The 10,735-nt window shown below is 51.4% G+C and overlaps 1 pseudogene; it reads left to right on the top strand.

Moving 5' to 3' along the window:
- The first annotated feature begins 3,454 nt into the window (after positions 1-3,454).
- Positions 3,455-6,458, top strand: LOC124667972 (annotated as a pseudogene).
- Positions 6,459-10,735: the final 4,277 nt, after the last annotated feature.

Below are 10,735 nucleotides of genomic sequence, written 5' to 3'. Positions count from 1 at the left end.
GATGTCGCGTGATGAGAGGCCGTTCAACTCGCTTGAGGGCTGCCGTCCATTCCCCCTAGGCGTACAACCCTGATCCTACGACGGGAACACTTGCTAAAGCTTGAACGATATGTCCTTGAACTTCCGTCTTGTAATAATTGTTATATATTCCCATAGAATCGACTAGTTGCTTCTATTTAGTTGTATGAATGTGCATGTGAACATGTGTACGTAGTTTCATTTACTTTGCTATATATTTCAAGATTATGGCGTACATAGCTTAATAATTATTTGCATTTACTCGACCACTACTTGCCTCGTATTTGGAGTTCGCCGATGATTAGAATGTTCGGTCAATCGTACACTCGGGAGTGGAGCCGGTGAGCCTTGGTGCGACGGCCACAAGTATCAATCTATTGTGCATCCTACCTAGCCTCCATCGACTCCATCCCTGGATGTTAATATTTGTTTCGACCAGACAAAGTATGAGGCACGCTATTTAATTCGTACTACTTATCTTCTATTTGAGTTCGCACTTCTTAATTGCATTGGCCGATGATTAAAATGTTCGGTCACTTGTACACTCCGGGGTGGGGCCGGTGAGGCTTGGTGTGAAGGCCACAAATATCAATCTATTGTGCATCCTACCTAGCCTCACTGACCCCATCACTGTATGTTATTATTTATTTCGACCAACAAAGTATGAGGCACATGCTATTTAGTTCATACTACTTGTCTCTTATTTGAGTTGGCACTTGTTCATTGCATTGGTACTAACGTTTTACTTGTCTTGTGAATGGAGATGCCGACGACATATGTCGTGTACAAGGGGAGGGTTCCTGGAGTCTACGACGGCCGGGAGGACTGTCGGAGACAGGTGCACCGTTTCGGCGGCAACGGCTACAAGGGATACCCCACTAGGGTGGAGGCGGAAGGAAGATACGCCCGTTATCTAGCGGGAGAGATGAGGGACATGAGGAGGAACCGGATGAAGACCATGGCCTTCGTGATGATGGTCATGACCATGTTGGTCATGTTCTATGTGATTCTAGTTTAGGTTAGGACCTACATTGTGAGGTGTATGACGATACTTGTGACGACTATGTACCAAGACTTCTAACTTTGTGAAACTTCGTCGTTCGGTGTTGCATATGCACATGTGTTGTATGAATCAACACATTCCGAAACGAGACTTGCGTATTTGTGTGCGATACCGAAATGAAACTTGGCTCTCTATGTGCTTCTCATATTGCATGTAATACTTGTATAAATATGAACTGCGTTGTAAATATATACTTCGTTGTCAAAATTGTATTGTAATATCTTGGAAAAAAGTGGAAAAAAGAATTTTCGAATTAATTGCCGGCGCACCTAAATGAAACATTGCCGGCGCACGTAGCATGCGCCGGTCTTGGAAGCACTACTGCACGGCGCACCTGGTAGTGCGCCGGTGGAATAGATCTTTGCTGGCGAAGCGGGGTGGTGCGCCGGCGATAGGCTGAGATATCGCCGGCGCACTACCTGGTGCGCCGGCAGTGTCCGTTTATCACCGGCGCGTTCGCACCGGCGGGCTCGCGGTGCGCCGGCAATGGGGGTTTTAGGTGCGCCGGCAATGGGCATTTCCCTAGTAGTGCCAGTCGACAAAGGCGACTGAGCCCAAAGCCCTGGTGCGACTGGGCTAAAACCCTCGGGGGTGCGACTGGGCTAGAGGCCTAGGCGACTGAAGATGGAGATTGCTTGGGCGTGGAGCAACGTATCCTGAATTTGTAGCAACTGATATGATTCGGACTTATCTCTATGTAACCCTAGATCGGGGGTGTCCATATAAACCCCCGAGCTAAACCCTAAACGACACATCATCTGAGATCCAATCTCTCCCTCATTGCTCTCGGCATAACCGCCGACTGAGCCCCCCATTGTAATTCTCCACTGAGTAATAAGATCTAGCAGGACGTAGGCCTTTTACTCTCCGGAAGGGCTGAACCTGGGTAAAACCGTGCGTCCTGTGCACCTCGCTCCGCAGATGGCTATGTCTCCTTGCTCCCGCATCAACGAAGTGTTGCACCCTGTAGCACTTGCCGTGGTTACATCCGAGACAGCGCTGGCAGCAACGGTGGCGGCCTGGGGGGCGCGGGCGGAAGCGTTGGTGGCGGAGGCCGACGCGTTGGCGGCGCAACTGGAGGCGCAAATTGAGGAGAAGGAGGAGGACGAGGACGAGGCGGCGGAGGACGAGGCGGAGCAGGAGGACGATGACGACGACGACTTCGAGTGGTCCGACGACGACGGGCCGCACCCGGAAGAGGTGGCGGATCAGCAACGAGCGCTCGTCGAGTCCTTCGAGTCGGAGAAGAAGCTCCAGGACGACGCCCGTGCCTGCGAAGAGGCGCAGATTCGCCGCGCCGTCGAGCTCTCGCTCCAGGCGGCGCAGCAGGGGCGGGCAGGTGAGGACGCGTTGCTGGAGCAGCGGCGTCTGCTCACCGCCCTACGCATGGAGAGGCGGCGCGCGCAGCAGGAGCTGCGGCGGAGGGGAGGCGACGACGGGGCAGGGCCGTCGAACGCACCGCCGGGCGGTCAGTAGGCTAGGGTTTAGATGAAATCTAGCCGTTTTCATTCAAACTTTGTAATATATAATCAAATTTGAATGAAAACCTTTATTTTGGTGCACTAATATTTATTAGGGGACGGCATTTGGGGGACGCGGCTGGAAAGCGACATCCCCCAAACACGGCACGAACAAAACACGTCCCCCAAACGCTCAATCCGGCGCCATTTGGGGGACGCGGCTGGAGATGCTCTAAGACTGGTCGACTACAAGGAGGAGAAGGAATGTAGGCGGTAGAAGGTGTATAAAGAAGGGCGGCGATCTGGCCCATGGGAGTACAAGCTCCCGGGATGAGATGTAAATTTTCCACACAAATAATGTTTAGAAAAATATAAAAACATATTTGTTGTGTCCATGTCTTTGATGTGCATGGAAAGTTTCATTAACAAAAAACAAGTTTTGTGCCCTTAAAAAAACCCAGTGCTCTATAGTGAACATTCTCTAAATGGAAACACTTATTCAACACGTACATAGCCTCAACCTTGTCTTGTTATTTTAAGAATCCAGAAAAGAAAATTGATACATGGAGGTAGGTAATTTTTCATTGAAAACAAAAAACAGCTATCCACGCCACTCAGAAACGTAGCTAGGCTGGGTTCCTTTTCTTACATAGAAATGGCCATGAAATGTTGGCATTTTGAAAATCATTCTTTTGTAGACAGTCTCCCGGGTGGAACGTACTTCGAATTTCCCGCGTGTATATACATATATAGCCATCAATGGCCCACTGCCAATTTTGTTTGTATTATCGTCCGCTCAGCTATAAATCAGCTCCCTCACACACTGCTGAAGAGCACACAGCAGGCACCCATCCACCGGAGTATACTAGGAAATTAATTCCTGCAACTCGACCTCGAGTTGGGAATTCCGGCAATGGAGTCCCGGGCCATTCCCAGCGCGGCGTACGCGCCACTTCTGCCATCGGCCGCTGACGACGTCGCCCTGGCCAAGCAGGACCGCCCCGGCGTGGGGTGGCGCGGGTTCTTAACCGTGCTGGCCGCGTCTGGCGTGGTGGTGCTCCTCGTCGCTGCCTCTCTGCTCGCCGGGTCCAGGATGGGTCAGGCAGGCGACGAGGACGGTGCCGGAGGGTTCCCGTGGAGCAACGAGATGCTGCAGTGGCAGCGCGCCGGGTTCCATTACCAGCCGGAGGGGCACTTCATGAGCGGTACGAAAATCGCTGCCCGACTTATGTTCTCCGGCGTGTGTGGGTTGGTCCAGCCAGAGACACATTAACTGACGTGGCTGCCTTGTTTGTTCGTTTGCCGGCGGCGGCGGCATATTCCGGCGGCATGCATGCAGATCCAGACGGTGAGTTTTATTCTATCTCTATGTGACAACAGGTTTCGTAACAAATAAATGTTGGCCCGAACGGATGGCAATGAACGAATTTAGGACGAAGCGACGACAAATAAAAGATGTGAAACAACATATGAAATGTGTTAAGTTTTCTCTCAGTGATATATAGTATATTATGTCCCAAGTCATGCACATATGTAAGCTACTTTCTTAATCCCGACTTTGTAAAGTAGGACTAAGAGCAAATCTATCCCAGATGGAACCATCATGTCAGCTGGGTCCATGGTGATTGGCATTTTTTTTTGAAGGATTATACATTTAAGAGATTTCAGAAAGTCCAATATTTTTGGCACATATATTTACACATGGATGAGTTAATTCTACACATGTGTCAATACATACAAAAAAATATTCAGAAATTCTTTAAATATAAATAATATTTTTAAATGCAGTGAACAAAATGAAACAAGTACCATATACTATGTAGCAAATTCATTTTAATGAAAGACAGAACAAGAAAGTCAGCACCTAAATTTTCACCGAAAAGTATGCGTTAAAGCTAGATGGTTTTACACAGGAGTAGACAACGAGGTAACCACTATAGGATGCCACATTTGCATCGGCAAACCATTTTTTACAACCTAACCAATCCAAAGAAACATGGATACAAACACGAAGAGGAAATTGAGCCGGTGCTCTCTAAACACGAGACAATGAAAATAGGGGCAGAGGGTTCTCTATTTAATCAATCTGCTGATTAGCCCGACATGCACTGCAGGTCCGGTATACTACCGTGGATATTACCACCTCTTCTTTCAGTACAACCGAAGGGGCGTCGCGTGGGATGACTACATAGAGTGGGGCCACGTGGTGTCCCAGGACCTGGTACACTGGCGCCCTCTCCCAGTGGCCATGCGGCCTGACCATTGGTACGACATGAAGGGCGTCTTGTCGGGTACCATCACGGTGCTCCACAATGGCACGCTCGTCCTGCTCTACACGGGGGTCACAGAAGACCCTATGGCCGAGTCCCAGTGCATCGCCGTCCCGACCGACCCCAACGACCCCCTCCTTCGCCATTGGACCAAGCACCCCGCCAACCCCGTCCTCGCTCACCCACGGGGGTCCAGGGCATGGACTTCCGAGACCCCACCAGCGCGTGGTGGGACAAGTCCGATGCCACGTGGCGCATTCTCATCGGTTCCAAGGACGACGACAACGGCAGCCACGCTGGCATCGCCTTCATCTTCAAGACTAAGGACTTCCTTAGCTTCGAGCGTGTCCCAGGTATCGTGCATCGTGTCGAGGGCACCGGCATGTGGGAGTGCATCGACTTTTACCCCGTCGGAGGTGGCCACAACTCTTCGTCGGAGGAGTTGTACGTGATAAAGGCGAGCATGGACGACGAACGCCACGACTACTACTCATTGGGGAGGTACGACGCGGCAGCGAACACATGGACGCCATTGGACGCCGAGCTAGACTTGGGGATTGGGCTGAGATACGACTGGGGCAAGCTCTACGCTTCCACGTCGTTCTACGATCCGGTGAAGCAGCGGCGCATTATGTTGGGGTATGTAGGCGAGGTCGACTCTGCGCGAGCCGACGTTGCCAAGGGATGGGCCTCACTTCAGGTATCTATCTATCTATATACTATTACAGCAGAGTTATCTATCATCACAAGTTCACCGTATGCATCCATCGCCACTTGAGGGATTGAAATGCTGCTGTCCTTTTGTTATAGCAGTGCATGCATCATGAATATTAAATCGATTGCACAGTCGTTGGAGTATGTTCCATTTAGTATTCTGTAGCTACCTAATTAATTCTGTATGACATGCACAGTCGATTCCGAGGACAGTGGCGCTAGACGAGAAGACCCGAACGAACCTCCTCCTATGGCCGGTGGAGGAGGTGGAGGCCCTCCGCTACAACTCCACCGACCTCAGCGGCATCACCATTGACAACGGCTCCGTCTTCCACCTCCCACTCCACCAGACCACTCAGCTGGACATCGAGGCTTCCTTCCGCCTCGACGCTTCTGATGTTGCCGCCATCAACGAGGCCGACGTCGGCTACAACTGCAGCAGCAGCGGCGGCGCGGCGGCACGTGGCGCTCTCGGCCCCTTCGGCCTCCTCGTCCACGCCGCCGGAGACCTCCGTGGCGAGCAGACGGCGGTCTACTTCTACGTGTCCAGGGCCCTCGACGGTACCCTCCGGACCAGCTTCTGCAACGACGAGACGCGGTCGTCGCGGGCCAGGGACGTGACGAAGCGGGTGGTGGGCAGCACGGTGCCGGTGCTCGACGGCGAGGCGTTGTCGATGAGAGTGCTCGTGGACCACTCCATCGTGCAGAGCTTCGCGATGGGCGGGAGGACCACGGCGACCTCGCGCGTGTACCCGACGGAGGCCATCTACGCCAGGGCTGGGGTGTACCTGTTCAACAACGCCACCGGCGCCGGCGTGACGGCGGAGAGGCTCGTCGTGCACGAGATGGCCTCGGCGGTGTACGACGAGACCCTCATGGTTCAGGACTTGTAGCTGCCCACATCAGTTGTCAGACCGGTAACGTCGGGTAACTTGCATTTCCAAGCAACGGTCCAAGGTTCCAAGTAAGGTGGGATATTCTTCCAAAACTCCGCGAGTCCTGTCAGGTTGTGTAGGTGTGAGTGTGATGTCGTTGGCGCACCCTCGCGTGTGCATGTAAGTTGTTGGATTTGTTGTTTCTTTACAAAAAAAAAACACAGATACTATACTATCTAAGTATCTACATTGTTGTATCTCTGGTGTATCTTAAGAAAAAAAAATACAAGCATGTCGTATTCAGTGTCTTGTGATAAAGGTATCCAATCTCACTAGTGCCTTGTCCATTATGGAGAGGAGATTTTTGTTCATTTGTGTGGATCTAGGCCCATTGGGCTGGCAGGCTCACGTAGTGGGCCTATAAATTTTTGTGCCTTTTACCATAGCAATCATGGGTATCTAGGCTAGGGGAAATTCTTCTTAAAACAAAATCTATGCTAGGGGAAATCTTAGAACTAATAATGTACACAATTTGTCGCCGGAAAGTAAGTGATTCACTTTTATCAGCTATAGACGTATCTACGTACTAAAATATGTTTTGAAAAAATATGTCTAAATATATTCATATGTAGAGAAGCTAAGTCACTTATGTCGGTCCTATAGCTAGCATCCGTGCGTTCATGTAGGGCTCCTCCCCTCACCAGCCCACACACCTCGGTCGTTCACGTACCTATCATCCGTCCACGTCCATGTGAGCCTCCAGCAGCGACACAATCACGCAGACGCACTGTCTTCGTCCGTACTCCTGGCAAGAACACTACTCCTCGGGCGCCGTGCTCAGCAACAGATCAATTGGCGTTACAGTGACACCATGTGGGGAGCAAATGTGCAGTGCATCGTGGCCTGGCCTCCGAGAGACGAGAGCCGTCCAATTGTTCCACGGAGGGCCTGCTCCTACGGCTAGCCCTTACAGTATTAACTAGGTTGGTGATCCAGCCGGCCAGGTGCAGCATCAGGATTCGTTTTCTCTCCTCATGTCACCACGGGATATTCCCGGTGCAGCAGTATCAAAGTCCCGGTTTTGTTCATCGCCAGATCTGACTGCAACCGCTGGCCGACCAGCTCTTCTTGTCAATCGTACGTTTGGACTACATTACATTATTCTGGATCATGAACAATATATTCTTTATTTCATTTCATGGTCGTCCAACCCGCGGGACCTACCTACCACAAGAAGGGCGATTTACACAAAAATAACCATTTGTTGCAACTATAGCACACTGACCCTCCGGGAAAACTATTTCACCCAGCTAACCCTTTTGTGTGGCGCCCCTCCCATGAGCGCCACACATGCACCTGTGGCGCCAGTGCCTGCGGCGCCACTCCCCCAGCCGACGTGGCGCCCTCGACGCTGAGCTGGTGCGCCGATCCGACGTGGCAGCATGTGTGGCGCCCCTCCCATCGGCGCCACACATGCATTTGTAATTGGGCAAAACATACTGTAAGGCAAATCGTCTGGGACTTAGCCGTTCTGCGACCCTGTTTGTGTGGCGCCGACGGCACGGGAGTGTGGCGCCGATGCCACGGGCGCCACATAAAGAGGCTCGCCAAAACGGCTAAGGACTTATCGTCCGGAGCCCCTGGATGTTTTCGACCAAAAAGTTGATATAAGTTGGCATGTGTGGCGCCGATGCCACGGGCGCCGCACAGTGCAGTGTGGCGCCAGTGTGAAGGGCGCCACACATTGACTTGTGTTAAAACCATGAAAAATCCTACCATAGTCCAACAGTTTTGAGTACAACATTCGACACAACAAGTAGCAATTTCAGAACATACACATATAACACTTCATAGCTCACATCGTAGCACGTAGATTCAAACAACAAGTAGCATTACAGACATGGTTCGAAATGACATAGGGTTCACAACACGTAGCAATGACATAGAGTTTAGAACACGTAGCAATGAAGATAGAGTTCACAACACAAATCCATCTATCCTCGACGTCCCCTCCTCGCGGGCTGCTTCCGGACGGCCATCCTTTTCGTCCGCTGCCGTGGCTCTTGTTGCTGCTGCTCCTCCTGCTCCTCCTCCTCTGAAGATAACAGCTCGTCGTTCCTCATCCTCGACAAAGATGATCTCCACGGCGGCCCCTCATCCTCCTCAATGACAACCTTCTTTCCTCGGTTGTCATCATCTTCCGGAGTGTACCGGTTTGGAGCCCTGCCCCTTGGCTTCAACTGGTAAGCTGACCGTGGGGCTTGCTTCTTGCCGGACTAATGCTTTGACTCAAAATTTCCTCGTCGTCAGGAATCTTCACAAACATGAACACATGAGATTACAAAATTTGAAATTAGTAAGAACATGTTTGACAGCAACAAAATAGTCCATACCTCCGGCTCTTCAGAAGAGGATGTAGGAATTTCGCCCTTGCGGCAACCTAGCAAGTTGGCTAAAGACCGCATCTTTCGTGCAGTGTTCTGCGTCATGGAACTCATGGTTACAAAGTCACCAGAACATAGTAGCGTACATTCAAATTTGGTGATCATACCTAAATGAAATGCCGCAACGGTCCGACAGGCTTTTCATCTCTCCCGCTCTGGTCCCACATAACCTCGCACTCGTCAGTTGTTTTTTGGATCTCCGACCGCTGTGACAAACATAGTATACACAATTTAAGCGAGCACATGGCAATGTAGATGATGTACTAGTTAATGAGAGAATCCATTACCACGAAGTTCAGCTCGGAAGCAATAGAAGTCGATCTCCCTCTGTGAGCAAAGATGTCGTGCTGGCTTTGCGCAACCTCGTCGAACTCGATGGGGTCGTCCAAGATGTCGTCAGCATACGCGTGCTTCACTAACTCGATACGCGTGTTTTCATGGAACCACTGGAGGTAGTTGTTGAAAGCGGCCAAGTCGTGAGGCACAATCTCCACAGGGCCAGCATTCCGTGTCGCTTCCAAACAGTGTTGGAACGCTGTGACGTGGCCGCTATGATGGACTGGCCAATTTCTGATCTTCCTCTGCTGCTTCCTATCAAGCCTGCAAGAATCAAGAAGTTAGATTCTACCTCTTCTATCAAGAATCTTCCATCGCATGATTTCAGAAGTTTACCTATGAAGCGCCTTGTCCGTGTCTTGCCACTGAGGTGGGCACTCCCGATACAGCCCAAAGCTGTCTCATCACTCGTGCGGCTGGTGGTATTCAACAAGCCACATGCATATGAGTGGGCAGCGCATACGCCAGAACCGCGCCTCCTCCGTGCACTTCTGGTTGAGGCCAGGCATCCCCGCGCCAATACGGTAGTAGGTACCATATGGCTCCCAATCCACCTGCAGCATACAAATATTTCAGAATTTACAACATGCCAGTAAAATTTATGAATTCGGATTGCAAAAGAGTGATCGGTTACCTGCTCAGCGGTAAGAGTGTCCAACTCCTCAGTGTAGTGCATGTACATGATCTTTGGATCGCTCGTCATCTCCGAGACATTGTCCCAAAGATATGCCCAAGTCGGCTCCCGATCAAGGTTCTCATGGTGATGAGGCCATGGCCTCTCGGTGAGTGTCCTAGGCCGCCCAACTGATAGGCGGTCCCAGCTCCATACGGAAAGTAGGAGCAAGCTTCCACCAATACCGCCGCTCCCAGTCCTGCGACAAGCTTCGTCCAACTCGCGTACATAAGACATTTGGTTAGTACTTTGTCTAGCACACTACTATAGAAGAATAGTACATACAACAAATCATCACCTGCCGATAGAGGTAGGCAAGTGCCGCTGTTCCCCAACTCCATCGGTGCTCCAACACCGTAAGCGCCTTCAGCCAACACCAATGGGCCAGCTTCCCACCATTGTCAGCAAAGAGAGTCCTCGAAATCATGTACCATAAGTACACGCGGGTGTACGTCCTCAGAGTGTCCCTGTTGGCCCATTCCGGGCATTGTCCAAAGTTAAGCCTTATCCAAGAGAAAGATGCGCCGGCGGGAGCCCTCGCCTTTGGATCTCGCCGGCGACGGAGGAGCCCTGCCAATAAGCGCCTCCATCCGCCGGCGCCACCCATCGAAGCTGTGTTCATACACGGTGGCTCGCCCCGAATAGGTAGTCCAAGGATCATGGAAACATCCTGAAGAGTAGGGGTCATCTCGCCGGCCCTCAAGTGGAAGGTGTGCGTCTCCGGCCTCCACCGGTCGACAAGAGCGGTGAGTGCCGCGGCGTTCATGTTCGGCCCCCCACGGCTTACAAGCGATTTGAACGGGAGAAGACCGGTAGGCTCGATGAACTCCGTGTACCTCTCGTCATACGGTATATCCACTGTGCCATGGTAACGAATCTTCA

Source organism: Lolium rigidum, chromosome 1 (assembly GCF_022539505.1).
Source record: "Lolium rigidum isolate FL_2022 chromosome 1, APGP_CSIRO_Lrig_0.1, whole genome shotgun sequence".
In the NCBI taxonomy this organism is placed as follows: domain Eukaryota; kingdom Viridiplantae; phylum Streptophyta; class Magnoliopsida; order Poales; family Poaceae; genus Lolium; species Lolium rigidum.
Note: the sequence above shows the minus strand (reverse complement) of the source record. Positions and strands in the feature narration are given on the sequence as shown.